We start from the raw sequence: 15,794 nt of genomic DNA on the forward strand, positions 1-15,794 counted from the left end.
GTTGTAGCAAATGCATTCAGGTGTCACAAAAAGTTGACTCTGTTTTGACATTTAGCACTAAGAGTGCTGAATTTATCTCAGATGAAGACTTTCGGAATAGAAAGTATCCGTCGCATCATCAAGCCGAGTATTCCAATATTCAGGCTCCATTTGATCTGCAATTGGTGTTTTAATGATAACCCAAATACCACTCGACCAACGCTGAGCATGAAATATAAACAATTTTCAACCCCCGAAAACGTGGGTCATTAGAATAAGTATTTTGAAGAACAATTGTCGCCTAGAGTCTAAGAGTTCATTTATATACACAACACTTTTGTATTCAACGAATGAAGTGTTTCGTACAATGTTCACAGCTTACTCCACTTAAAAGAGACTGTTGAGCAAATCGGTGATCCGATTTCTGGCTCTTCATACTCCTTCGAAAACTATTTGCAAGCTCTTAATAGATTTGTCCGAAAACCAACGGACTTCTTAGCTGCAATAAGAAATTTAATTTACCTATTAAAAATTTCTTCTTTTGAAAAAACGTTAGTTTTATCTTCGGCCATATACACTCGCGCTTTGCAGCCGGCTACACGACACGTATATGTGATTGAACCGTTCTTTCACTGTTTATTTTTAATGTAAATTTGTTGCTCACTTAGAGCATATTTGCGTAATCCATAATGCCTCTCACAGCTCAAACAATTGAATCGAAATGTTTCCAAACGCTATGAATACTGAAAATATCAGTCCTAGGCAACACACTTTTGGCACACGCAAAAAAAAATGAAGTAAGTAAGTCGTCTCGCCGACTTGGGTATACCATACACCAGGTGAAACAAATATTTAAAATTTCGAAAACCAAATGTATGTCTATTAAATTGTTTTAACATACCTCATACCTCATATGCTATCTCGCTCACTCTACAAACACACGAGCACTCTAGCGCCGCCACTAGCCAAAGGCCAATTCTGCCCTTATGGATCGCGTAGCAAAATACGTTCATACGTATATTTTGTATGTTTCTAGTCCGATTTCAATCAAATGGTAGTTTGATAGAAATAGATAAGATTTATTAGTCTGCCAAATTTGATCGCGATGGTCAAAAAATTGCAAGAGCCAATCGTTTTTTTCTAAATTATGGAGGCGTAAGTGGGCGTGGCAACATGTTAAAATATATATATTCTGCGCGCATACTAAGCCAATATACATACTAAATTTGGTGACTTTAGCTTTGTTAGTTTTCGAGAAAATCTGTTTTGTTTAATTTTCGGGGGCGGAAATGGGCGTGGCAAAATTTTAAAATAGTCAATATATGCGCGTCTATTAGGCTAGCTTACATACCAAATTTAATGTCGGTAGCTTACATAGTTTTTAAGAAAATCAGAGTTATGTAAATTCCGGGGGCGAAAGGGGGCGTGGCAAAAATTTGAAACAAACTCGATAAGCGTACATACTACACGAGACTGCATACCAAATTTGGTGGCTCTAGCTCTTATAGTCTCCGAGATCTAGGTGTTCATACGGACGGACGGACGGACGGACATGGCTAGATCGACTCGGTTTTTGATCCTGATCAAGAATATTGTGGGGTCGGAGATGCTTCCTTCTGCCTGTTACATACATTTTGGCGACTTTAATATACCATTTCACCCTATGGGTGTATGGTATAAAAACTTTTCCACTAAACAGACTCACGCAAGTTCTGTAGTCAACTAACATGCGTTGCAAATTTCTGCTTTGTGCTAGCTTCCGAACCACACTCGGCGTCAACGACAATACGCTGTCGCCCGCTATTCTTTAAGCGACAAAATGCAGATGACCAATCACAGCTCCATTAGAAGGTGATGCAACATTACCGCCGAAATACAGAACCGATCAATCCGACTGTCGCCAGTCCATATAAATCAAATACGCGCAGACATACATATGTATGTATAATATTAATTTATTATATTATATATATATTAGGAATGCAAATTGTTCATTTATTGTATGTACATACATATGTATGTACATAATTTTGCGCGGAGATATGTCGTTGTAAAACGCCGTTAGAAAAACGACATATCTCCGCGCGAAATTATGTCGTTTTTCTAACGGCGGAGATGTGTCGTTAGCCCCATCAACTAACAACTGTCGACGTAGTCGAACGACAACTGAAATAAGACCTCGTCGTGAGCATGATGAAATAACATAAGGTGGTCCCGTCGGCAAGAGACATACACTTAACGTATGCTTGCAATAAGTGCGAGTGAAAGGAATAGTATTCTGAATGTATATTGAGGGTGAGCGAGATGGTGATGTGAGTGAGTAAACGTGCACACTGCCGACGGGACCACCTTGTAAGGTGCGCGCAATAAGTAAGTGGAACAAAGAACATTATTTTGTCCAAAATATGCAGTTTTTCGTTTTTTCTTTTCCTTCTATATTTTAGTTGTATTGTTCTTCAGCGAACCAAAAATTTGTGAAAAAGTTTCACAGGGTTATCCAAATACATTAATTTTTAGAAGTTAATGTTGAGTTTTGCGAACGAAATAAGTAAGTGGGACAGATTGCTTTGCTGTCATTTGTGGTTAGAAAAGCACATGAAATTGGTACTTTGAATAACAAATTTTTTTTAAATCTTTTAAAATTAACAAAAAAAAGTGATTTTCAGGTTTTTTTTATATTTGTTGCTATTCGTTACTGTTTTTTTAATAAAAAAACGCCAAGTTTCGCACTCTTATCAGATGGAGAGCGTGGAAGATTTGCGGCACTGTGTGATGTGGAGATCTCAATTAGCAAAATTGCAGAACATGTTGGCGAAAATAAAAACACAGTGAAAAATGACTTAAAGACCGGGAAAATTATGAAAGAAATCCCCGTTCTGATAGCCCAATATTGGGTGACAACTGAATATGAAATCTAGCAATCAAATAAAATATCAGCGCATCCCAAATAGGAAGTAATTTTTCTCTATCGATATCCACGAGATGCGTGCATAAATCCTGCAGTGATCATATAATGCTTTATATAGAAAAAAACCTTTGAAACCGGAGCTACTGCCTAGGCATAAAGCTGCTCGTTTACAGTTTGCCAACAAATACAAAGTTTGTACTCTAAGTTCGAACTGTGTGGAAAAATATTGTTTTTAGTAACCAAAAATGTTGAATTTAAATAAACCCGAGGGGTAGCGCTATTAAATTCACAAAACAAGTCCTTCTGTCCAGAAATTTGTATATGATTATATTGACGGAATTCCCGCTTATTGAAAGGACTCTAAAGTGTTTTATAACGCATAAAATAAATGCACAAAACTATGTTGAGTTGTCCGAGATCGTTTTTGTGCAGTTTTGATAGGATACATACATTTTCTAGCGTGATAATGCATTTGATTGATTTAACGGCTTTATACCCACGGAAAGCAATATTCAAATATAAAGGGCTTATAAGACGCCATTTTCCAAGAATCGGACAAATTGGACATCCAAATGCTCCAAAACACGCTTAATTAAAAGGCAGCTCGTATACTGCAATTGGTAAAAAACACAGGAGAGGGCTATTCAATCGTTTAAAGTTGTTTCAGTTTGTTTTTATTTTTCATTTTAAAATTAGGACACAAATTAACAATTTGTTTGAGGCAATAAAGATATTTTGCAACTATTTTTAGAGAAAATGGGCGTGGCATCTCGCCTCCACGGTCAAAAAACCGTATTTTGCCCGAAAATATATTGTTATATAATGTTAAAATACACCCTTTTTTATGCAAACCTTGTGCTACTGCATATTTTCTTCAACTTCAAGTTCAAGATTAGTTGGGAAATTCATAAAACATTCGGAAAGTTGGTCAGGGTCAACATCCTCGTCAGTTGAATTGTAGTCACCTGATAGCAGGCAAACGACTTCTGTTGGCAATGGAATTCGCCTTATTTTTCTAATTCTCCTCTCTAGGCTTATTGAGGAAATTAAGGGATCTGAAGTATCCATGGCCCTATTAAAGGTATCTTCAAAATTTGCAGTTCTACTTAATTTCCTTGCGTGGTGGAGCCTATCGGACTTGTAATATTTATTTCGTGACTCTGCTCCTTCTTCACCAAAATAGCCAACTGGTAGAATTAAGTTCTCCATTATTTGTTTTGGATGTACCAAAACTTTATGCACTGTTGCTGTCATTGGCAGCCATGAGTATTGGTCAACAAATACACGTGCGGTGTCTACACAAAACATTTCGAATTTATCAAGATCTAAAGGCAACTGGCATGACAAACTAATTAAAATGGTTCTTAGTTTTATAATTAAAGCTTTGTCAATGCCAGTGATCATGGAGAACTGCTTATAGTTATTAAATGGTCTACGAACCGTATTTCCGTCGTTTCTGCTGCCCAAACCTCTCTGCTTTGGCTGATCCACCCTTAATGACAGCTTTTCCCAGAACTATTTTTGAATATTTTTTTTATTTTCCGAAACTGCTTTTTTATCATCTGACTGTGTTATCCGTCATTTCTTTACGCAACTTTTATAGCCGGCGTGTAAAATAAATTCAAAGAACCGAACCGTTTGAAACGATAGGGTACCAGTCAATGCACACAGAACTTTTCCATCGATAACAGTTAGTTGCATTACGAATTTAACATAAACAACTTTGTTGTCAATATTAACCTTGCAGAAGGTTAGTTTCTTAATCTCATCCTTAATGTCGGAGTTTTCTTTTAAGATAACTTCCTTAGTTTCATTCACGAACTGTAATTTAAGCGGACGGCAGAAACTAGGCGATGTGGGGTTCGGTTATTCCATAAAATGTTTCCAGACGGATCAATCAATCGTAGTGGAGTTAGTGTTGTTGCGAAAAGACTTGAATTTGTAGCCATAGATCTTTTATCACAGAATGATTGGCTATAATTGGCTTGACCAGTGCTCTCAAAACCATAACTAACGATAAGATCAGCCAATAGAAAGTCTGTTTTTTGATTGCTCATAACGGTTAAAACAACATCCGCTTGAAGGCTGACGATGCAAGTTGCGGTGTGATTGAGGAGGTCTTGGAGACCGACCTTTGCAACATTGTCTCCGATTTCAATACCTGCAGGAAGACATTGCTTCTTTCTGTCGGCTACTTCTTTATAGTGTGGAAAACCATCACATTTTGCCCTACTTGTGTGTTCTTTTATGGCATAATACTGAGCTTTGGACAAGTTGTTCTCAAGCAAAAAAGCTAAAGCTTCGTCTGCCAAACTTAGCACAGGCATAGTCTCTACTCTTTTACGCCTCCAAGATTTTGCCTTTTTAGGATTTATAGCAAGCAAATTCAACAATGCAGCAACGTCCGCTTCACCTCGCTTCGGAGCTGCTATTTTGGCAGCCGCTATTACCAATTCCATGTAATTTCCAACTGCTTTTGATAGCTGACTCGCTTTTTTGATTTGTCCGCGTTTTTGTAAATACATGAACGGTAATATGGGTCTTCCAGGACGCTTTGTGGTACTACTGGTGCTCTTTCTAATGGTCCATGACGTTGATTCATCCAGCCAGCCTGCAAATTTCCTTTTAAACAAAGCCAAATTCGACCTGCACTTTCGCCATTTTTGATACAATTTACTGGAAAACAACCCACTTTTCTCTTTTAAATCTTTAATTTCCATTTCACTCGAAGATCCGGCAGCCACTTGTTCTTGCAACCAGTTATAGATAACTGCATGGGCTTTTACTTTGTGTTTCTCTTTCACCCATATAGAAAATGCGTCCATATGTAAAAAAGTGAGGTTAGGTGCTAAAAAGTGTAATTGCAAAAAAAGTAACTGTTTATGGTTGTTGGGACTTTTACATTTTACAAAGAATTGATTACACAGGCCGACATGATTTTTGGTGACGTTAACCTTAGAGGTGTTTTTAACTAATTCGGATACGCTGATTCTTACTGCATACTCAGTTTTGTTGGAAAATAGGCCCCCATAAGTATACTATATAAAGTTTAAAATTGTTTTTCTACATTTTTAACGAATTGTAGAATTTCATGCTTAAGAAAAATAGCTGTTGTTTGCCAACATTACTTATAAACAATTTGTTTGATGCATAAAATTACAATAATTCTTTAAAATTAACAAGTTGCAAATTCTTTGAATCCTTATAGCATACTTTTTGGTTCGAATTTTCCTCATTTAGGAACAATATCCAAAGTGTATGATAATATGCATGATAACAAAGAAACGCCTCTTTGATTTTGTGTAAATTGCGTTTAAATCATACCTAATATTAATGTGTTAAAATAATAACGTTTTGAGTATAATAACTTGTTTATATTATACTAGAAAATATTGAAAATGAGGCCATTTTGAATAATTCCAACGCATTTTTTTCGAAATCCTGACGTTTTTTTTTTTTTTTTTTAACGTTTAATATATATTTGTTGAATCTACTCTTAAATTAGAGCCTAACAACAAGTTTGAGATATTTTTCTTAGTCTAGTACTTAAGATAAATCCTGGGGATATTGCAGGCGGCCCTAATCACTTGTTATTGGGTTGGTCTGTCATTTCTTTTAAGACGAGTTCTATTATTAGTTCGCGTAAGGCAATTGGCAAGAACATTTGGGTGTGCATCCAGTTTCGCAGAATACTTTAGTTGTTGAGTACCTATTTCAGATTTTACGCTAGGTATATTTAGATCATTTTGAATGTTGTCGTTCCGTATATACCACGGGGCCCCCGTGATTGATCTTAAAATCTTCGACTGTGGTCTTTGTATAATATCGATATTGCTGGTACTTGCATTTCCCCATAGTACGGCTCCGTAAGTCCAGATGGGTTTCAATACGGAGTTGTATAGGAGGACTTTATACTCCAGACGTAGAGGGGACCGAGCATTGATGATCCAATGTAGGCTATTCGCTTTCAGTTTAAGCTGTGACTTTTTTGCTTCGATGTGCTTGCGCCAAGTTAGTCTTCTGTCTAGGTGGATGCCAAGGTAAGTGACATCCACAGCTGGAGGAACTGGTACGTTGTTTAGCTTTAGAGCTGGACAGTTTCTTCTGTTAAGCGTAAATGTAACATGTTTGCATTTCTGCTCATTGACCCGGATACGCCAGGTTGCTAGCCATTCCTCTACCACCTTGAGGTGTTCCTCTAATTTTGCAGAGGCTTGTATTGGGCATTTGGATCTGCTGAGGATTGCCGTGTCATCGGCAAAAGTGGACGTTGTAAGTCCTAAACTCGTTGGTAAGTCTGCAGTGTACAGCAGGTGGAGCAATGGGCCGAGTACACTGCCTTGCGGTACACCAGCTTTGATTTCAAAATCAGCCGAGACGGAGCCATTACATCTTACAGCGAATTTCCTATTGTAAAGGTAAGATTCCATGAGTTTGTGGGTGTACTGTGGCAGTTTTTGCCGGATTTTGAACATCAGACCCTCCAGCCAAACTCTATCGAAAGCCTGGGCAACGTCGAGAAAGACAGCCGCACAGTATTCTTTTAGTTCGAACGCTGTTCGTATTTCGGATGTTATGCGATTGACTTGTTCAATTGTACCATGTTTCTCGCGGAAGCCAAACTGGTGTGAAGGGATTGTGTTCTCCGATGCCAGAAATGAGTTTAGGCGGATCTGCAGGACCTTTTCAAAAAGCTTCGAAAGACATGGCAGCAAACTAATTGGCCTATAGGATGATGGCTGGGTTTTGTCCTTTCCCACTTTAGGAATCATGATGATAGTGGACTTTTTCCATGTTCTTGGGAAGTAGCCAATTTTTATTATAGCGTTGAACAGTTTGCAGATATATTGTATGGCGATGATAGGGAGTTCTAGGATCATTTTCGGTGTGATTAGGTCATAGCCAGGCGCTTTTTTCGGTTTTATGTGATTTTTAATATCTGCAGTGATCTCGTCCGATTGGAGTTCCGAGTACTCACTATCCGTTAATGTGCTCGAAGGGGGAAGTACAGATGAGTTTGATGTTGGATTTGGCTGGAAAACCATTTTAAGATGTGTGGCAAATACGGATGCCCTCTCTTCGTCACTGCGGGGCCATCCACCGGTTGGACTCCTTATCGGTGAAATTGTCTCTGTAGGAGCGCTTAAAGTTGGGTGGGCTTTCCACAGAGGATGTTTAGTGCTGGTTGGACTGAGCTTTTCTATGTATTTCCTTTGAGCCCAGCTTTCCTCTTCTCTTAACGCCTTGGAGAGGTTGCGATTAGCTTGCCTTAGGCGAAGTTTTGCTGCTGGTGATCGAGTAATCTGCCATTCTCTTCTTAGACGTCGTTTTTCCGTTACTAATTGTTCTATCCGCCGGTTCGTAGGCCTGTCAACAGGTTTGGTGTAAGAAGAGGCATGTGGAGTAGATACTCTTGCTGCAGCTCCCATCATCGACTCAAGTGCAGAGACGCACATATCAATGTCCTCTGCAGCATCCAGTTTCGGCGAACAGTCAATGTGGGCACTCATGTACATTTTAAATTTAAGCCAATTTGTTTTTTTTTTTGTGAGCTTATAAGGGCGATCAAGTACTTGAGGTCTTCTTAATAGTGTGAATAGCACTGGAGAGTGATCGGAAGTTAAATCTAGCAGTGTATCCGCAGTGATCCGATTACGTGGAATCCTCTTGGTTACTGCGAAATCAATCAAGTCAGGCACTTTCTGTGGATCTGTGGGCCAATAAGTAGGCCTACCTGGTGAGACGCAATCCATCTTGTTGAGAGGGTTGACTATTGTGTTGTACAACTGCTTGCCTTTACGATTTACCAGGCGAGATCCCCAGTGCGTATGTTTGCTGCAATGAAGCGATCTCCGAGTGTGTTAAAGAAATCGGTAAATTCCTTTTCAGAGATTGAGAAGCGGGGTGGGCAGTACAGGGCAACCAATGTAGTGTTGCCGCAGCTGGTTTGGACGGTTATAGCAGTTGCTTGTAGGTGCTGTGTTTTAAATCTGTTGAGGAACGAGTGTTTTATACGGTTTTTGATTAGGATACCAGTCCCGCCATGAGCTTTTCCGTCTGGATGGTTTGTTGCGTAGAAGGTATATTTTGGTATTTGAAAATTATTTTTTGATGTTTAATGTTGTTCACGCCACCGGGTGAACAGCAGTGAGCGGCGAAGAGCAGTGAGGAGTGAGGAGGGTTTTCTGATCCTCGGCATCTACGGTCACACCAGGAGGGGTGACTGGGTGACTGGTGACCCGAACACCCGTTCATCTCCTATACATATATTTTTCTCGAATTGTCAATCTGTTTTACACCGAACCATTTCGTGTGTGTGTCGTATACCTAGTGAATTCAATAAAACATCATTAATTAAAACGAAGGTTTTCGCGCGTTTTAATCACTCACGTACGAGACCCTGAAGATATTGGCACCCGCCAACCATTTCAGGCTTAGTCGGGTCCTTCCGCCCCTCCACAAACAAATGTGTTTCCGAAATCAGCAAAACGTCGATTTCACTTGAGTCTAGGAATAGTTGCAGTTCATTTTTGTGCTTGGAGATGCCGTTAGCATTCCAAAGACATAGACGTAGGGAAGCCATTATTTATTCTCGATAAGCTTCTGGATAAGCATGTTTTGATTCCGCATCAGTTCGTGCATACAGTTTTGCATGAACGTCATAAAAGTGGTCCTGTTTTAATTGAGTGAGATCAATAGGGCCTCTAAACCACTTGGAGTTTGCTGGCCAAGCTCTGGTGCGCTAGGTTGCGGATTCAGTAGATGGTGGAGAGACGGGGTCTCTTTCGCGGGCTCCGTCTGTCCAGTTCGGAGCACACTAGCGAAGGATACACTAGGACTGTTTGTAGCAGTCATGTTGGATGATCATTAGATCTAACAGCCTTGGCGAAGAAAACCTCCGATGTAGTTTTGGAGGCGTTGAAGGTGATTTTTGGTCCAGCTGGGGATTTGCGCCCAATTAGGTGTGATTTAAGATCCTTTAAGACAGGTGAATAGGGATTCCCGGAGAGAAGGAAAATAACCCAATCTTCATTCGTTGAATTCAAAATATGAACTGATTTTATTTACTAAGGTACGGAGTTTATATAGGAAATCTTAGGCTCTAGGAGGTAACAATTGTTCTTAAGGAGATCTTATTCTAGTACAACTCACACCCACGCATTCGGGGGTTGAAAAATTATTATTATTTTGGGCACGGCGTCGGCCACTTGACATCCTGCCGTCGTGATCGTTTGGGTTAGTTTACAATTACAAGTGTTTTTCCCACAACGCGTGTGGCTGATTGTAATTCTAGTCATATGCTAGGTTAGTTGTTTGTGCCAAAGTACAGTTGTATTATATTTTCTTTAGTGCATCTGATTTGGTGAAGCCGCTACGCCCCTGCGGGGCCCCCTTTTATTTTTCGTTTATTTTTGATACGCCCATGGAGGGCACATTAAATATCTCAATACTGAAACTAACTGTAGTTCTTTTTTTTCTGATAGGCGATCGCGACGCGTGCCAAAGCACAAGACGCATCGAATGTTTTCACCGTTAGGACATAAGTAGGCAGAGCAAGGGTGGGTTTGAACAGAGAGCTAGAATTAGGGAAAAATTACTTCGCCAGTAGCTACGTGAGTGTTCAGTCGATTTGCGAAACAGTGAGAGAAACCAACAAGTGCCACCAAGAAAAAAACCAAGACTAGAGAGAGCTCCTTCAGGAATAACAGCGGGCTTCGCTTGGCAGACGAGATCAGTCGTTGCAGTTCCTCTTCACCATCCCTGTCTAATAACCCCACTAACATTTCCTTTCACGTTCCCTTCTCCCAGTTCAAGAGGCAACGGATCTCGGCCAAGCGGGCTTCGCTTGGCAGACGAGATCAGTCGTTGCTACTCCTCTTGGACTCTCCTTCTACTCCTTTCCCTTCCCTTTTCCCCCTTCAGGTGATCTCGATCCCTTATCCTAATACTCGTCAAGGTCTCCAGATCAAATAAATGTTCTGTAGACTGGACTTTGGGACTGAGAATTGTACCCCAGCCAGAGCTTTCTTACAGATGGCGCCCGAGCAGGGACCTTGACGAGTATTATTGGGAAATGTTAAATTATATATATATATGCACATTCATAGATATATATATATATATATATATATACATATATGAGTCCACACAAGGGTGAATTTTTTTTTTGTATGTCTATTCATTAATATATATATATATATATCGGAGTCAATACAGATGGCAAAATACACAGAGGCAAAAATTATTTTTTTTTATATATATATATATATATATATATATGTGTATATTTGTGGTTAGGGTATTTAAAAGTCGCATATGCGTTGTCGATGTGCCACGTGCTTTTAGTTTTCTTTGCAAGCAACAGTTACATGCGAGAAAGAGACAGGGACACGCGAGTGGCCAGTAAGAGTGAGAGCAGACAATTCACCGTTTGATTCGGGGCGTGTGTGTGAGCTACGAGCACTCTCTCGCCATTTCTCTCTCACTCTTACACATAGCTTTGATTCAACCGTTTTTTTTTTGTCTTTCCTTCATTCACACTGATTTGCAAGTACAGTCGCGCGTAGAGTGTTAGTTTTTTTATGTTGCGGGAAAAAAAGAGTTTTCAAAGTGCGTGTGTGGAAAAACGGTTATATTCATGTGCATTGGCTCTAACATGTGTGATGCTACATTCGATCGTGTGAGTGTGTATGCGTGTCGCTGACTCTCATGTATGTGTGCGCTCACGACACGAATCGCAGAGATTGGCCTGAAAGTGTCGGGGTGTGACAATTACGTCACACACTTCTTTTAAGGCATAAGAATTTCTGGTTCACTCGTGACGTACATATGCGTGAAGAGGTGACTCATAGACATTGACACGATCGTATGGGTATTCGTATGGAAGGGTATGCACAGGTATATCGCCTCAGCTTAACACACACATGAGCAAAAGAAAACCATTTGTTTTATGCAGACTTGCATGATTGTTTTTTTTTTGTTGTTTTGTCGAGAACAGTGGAACAAAAGCAACATTTTTTTTTTTTTTTTTAAAAAAAGGAAAACCATTTGTTTTATGCAGACTGGCATGATTGTTTTTTTCTGTTGTTTTGTTGAGAACAGTGGAACAAAAGCAACATTTTTTTTTTTATAAAAAAAAAAGAAAAAAAATTTTATTTACATACGACACGGACACATTCATGCCCTGCTATGGGAGAAAAGCGGCAGAGTCTCGGGCAGGGTTTCGACAGAATTATCAGCAGAGTCAACAACAGAGTTCTCGACAGGATTAATAGCATCTTCAACCGCATAGTTCGGAGGGAATTATTAATAAAGTCAACTACTGAGCTACCGACATAGCTAACGATAGAGTCATCAACCGAGCCATCGACAGAGTCCCACATGGAAATCAGTTTCAAAAAAAAAAAAAATATATAAATATATATTTATAACACGCTCAAAGCCAGGTCATGCTAAGGAAGAATATCGGCGCAGTCTCCGGCAGGGTTGCTACCGAATTATCAGCAGAGTCATCAACAGAGTTTCCGACAGGATTAATAATTTTATTAACAGCGTAGTTTGGAGAAAATTATTAATGTAGTCAGCTACTGAGTTACCGACAGAGCTAGCAATAGGGTCATCAACGGAGCCATCGACAGAGTCGCATATAGGAATTAGTTTTATTGAAATAAAATATTACAAGAAAAAAAAAAAGAGCTAAAGTTACCAGAAGCAGATAGAACGAGTCTAGGAGCCTCTCTCAGAGAGCCATTAGTGAGGTTGTAACCTACCGCATTACGAGTTGAACGGGACCTGGGCATGGGTAACCTAAAAATCCACCACTCTCATCCAGGAGCAGCAGCAGCAGCAGCAGTAGCAGCAGAGTGAAAGAGACGGAAGAGTAAAGCACAAGGGGCCATTTAAGTCCAAGTCTACGCACTGGAAAAGGGAGTCAGTGTTTGGAACTCAACAAGAAAACATCGGAAGAAAAATTGCTTCAATCCGGAAGGATAGCAACTGGACAAGGATCATTATCAGGACTACTCACCAATACAAGGATAGCAACTGGACAAGGATCATTGTCAAAACTACTCACCAATACAAGGATTAACAACTGGACAAGGACCAACAAGGACATTCATCATCAGCTTCAAGGACACAACGGAGATTAATGCAAAGGACATCAAGAAATTCGGCAGCAAGGACCACTATTTTCTCAAGGATATTCTAAACAGTAATCGGAGTAAACTTTTACTTTCTTTGGACAACATCGAGGGAGAATCAATCACGTCCCCAATAACTATATTCTACATTCAAGGATTTACCTATTTCAAATAAACAAACCGGTTCGAATTCTACCAACAGGCAAGACCTTTCTTATATACATTTGAACCATTGCAAAGATTTTGTTCAAAATATTTAAACCAAAAACCACCTCGAAAGTTTCCCGGCGGCGATAATCCTCCTTTACGCGTCACCGTTTCTTACTCTTCTTTGAACAAACATATATACATTTTTATATTTTCTGACCCCTCCCTAGCAGAATTTATTAAAAATTAAATAAAATATATATATATACGCATTGGTCAAATTGCATATCCACATCATAGTCAATCGGTTTACCGTAGCCATCTTCAATCAGTATCGCGTAGCCTATTGGGCGAACTCCGAGATCCTTTAGCGGTTTATCACTTATACTACGACTCCGAGTCTTTACTAACATACTAGCAATGGGCGTTCATTGGATAAATCATCGTCGCAAAGCCGAATTGGAAGTCCTTTGTGACGAATTCGGATTAGACACCGGTGGAATAGTGGAAGACTTAAGAAATCGGTTCCGTGAGTTCGGCTCAAGGGAGGATCATCATCCTGAGGTATTGAGTCGACTCGCAGAAATCGAAGCCCAATTTAGTGTCGGGGACAAGAAATTAGATGTAAAGCCAGAGTCCAGAGCACCGTCGCCTACTCCCGAAGGAATCATTTCTCAACTACCGGTGCCACAAGACACCAACTATCGTTCAGAATCGCATTCTGGTTCTCGTTCCGGTTCTCCGACGCCTTTCGGCATGCCTGGCTCAAAGATTAACATCGAACCCAGTGAGCGGAGTCGAGTTCATGAATCTATGGTAGGCCGTACTACTGGGAGCTATGCCTCGATCGTGGAACGTATAACTAAATGGGGAATCGCCTTTAGCGGATCTACCGACCCTATCTATTTCATAGAGCAAATAGAGGCTCGAGCCGCGACTTACCGTCTGAGTTTGGAGACACTGCCTCCGATGATAGCCATCCTATTAACCGGACGGGCCGAAAGCTGGTGGCAAACCAGCGGCTATCCGGAGATGACATGGGTCGACTCCAAGTCCGAATTCTTAGAGTTCTTTCTACCCCCACGCTATTTTGAGAAACTAGAGGATAGCATACGCGCTCGAAAGCAACGTCATCAGGAACCATACAAGGAGTATCTAGTAGACCTTCGTTTGATGATGAAGAGAGCTCATTACTCGACGTTACAGGAACTCGACAGGATCTACGAAAATCTTTTACCAGACTACAAGCTGTATACCCGACGAAATGATTTCCAAACGTTACCCGGCTTAACCAAGTTGGTGGTAAATTATGAGACAATTCGATTGGAGCAAGGCAGCGAGGACTTCCAAGCATGTGGAAAAGGAGCAACGCCGTTCAAAGTAATCCCTGGGATCATATGCCTTCCAGCCTAAACGGGACTGCTATATGTCAACTCACCGGAGCACTAGTAGATACCAGTACAGCTTGCCGCAAATGTGCGGGAGCTGGTCACTTCGCACGAGAATGCACGAAGCCCCGTGTGTTGTTCTGTTGGCAATGCGGACGAAGGGGCGTACGTACCATCGAATGTTGCTGTCGTTCGGGAAACGGGCCAAACCTCCGTCTCAATCTGGGCCAGACGGAGGGACCAGACCAGGACCTCAGCCCAGTAACCCCCTCCTCCTAAGGAAAGACCGCATCCAACTACATGTCTTCGTCAATAGAAAACCAATGGTAGCTACCTTGGATTCAGGAGCGAACAAGAGTTTCATAAACGAGGAAGTGGCTCTTCAGCACTTCGCTCCGTTCCTTCTGCGAGACATTCATACTAATATTAACCTTGCCGATAATACTCGGGCAGCAATCAAAAGTTCTCTTAGGGCAACCATCAGTCTCGGGGCACAGACCGTACATATGACCTTGTTAGCGATGCCATCGATGATGGATCCTCTTATTCTGGGAGTGGATTTCCTTCGGAACATAGGAACTTCTATACGTTGTGGAGGTTATCTGTTACAGTTGCCCCCTTTCGATAAGACCCACAGCCCAGTCAATTCTACAATTCAGCCGTCACTAGTGGCGGATGACCCCTCGCAGCCTGATGCTCATATAAATCAACTGGATTCTGCAAAAACGTCCGCTATGCCCAAGGATACCTCTGACTCTCAGCATAGCAACCAACCAGTATGTCAAGCAGGCTCAGTTTTGCCGCCTCCAACACCTGACGCTGTCCGTAAAAACCCATTCCGCCGACCCGGCAGCAAAAAGGAACCGGTAACCGAGGTGGACGCCCGATTAGCCTCAGTAGAAGCTGAGATCCGTGACGAGGACTTGTAACGTACAAAGACTTAACGTAGCCGATGGGCAGCAAAAATTATTGTATCTAATTAGAATGTGCACCATGGTTGGGCGGCAAAAATTTCTGTAACTAAATATCTATAACCACGACACCACAAAGGCTTACCAACCATTGCAATCGACAACTATATGTTATTGTGTGAGGCCTATCTTGGTGTTAACACGATTCATCTGCGGGACTCTTAATGCGGCTAGCAAGACAATCGGCTGGGGTGGTTCTTTGATGAATGTGTTTCACCCACTCACACGTCAGCAACTTTAAATAAAGTCCCTGTGCTGA

This window comes from Drosophila willistoni, unplaced genomic scaffold (assembly GCF_018902025.1).
Source record: "Drosophila willistoni isolate 14030-0811.24 unplaced genomic scaffold, UCI_dwil_1.1 Seg112, whole genome shotgun sequence".
NCBI lineage: Eukaryota > Metazoa > Arthropoda > Insecta > Diptera > Drosophilidae > Drosophila > Drosophila willistoni.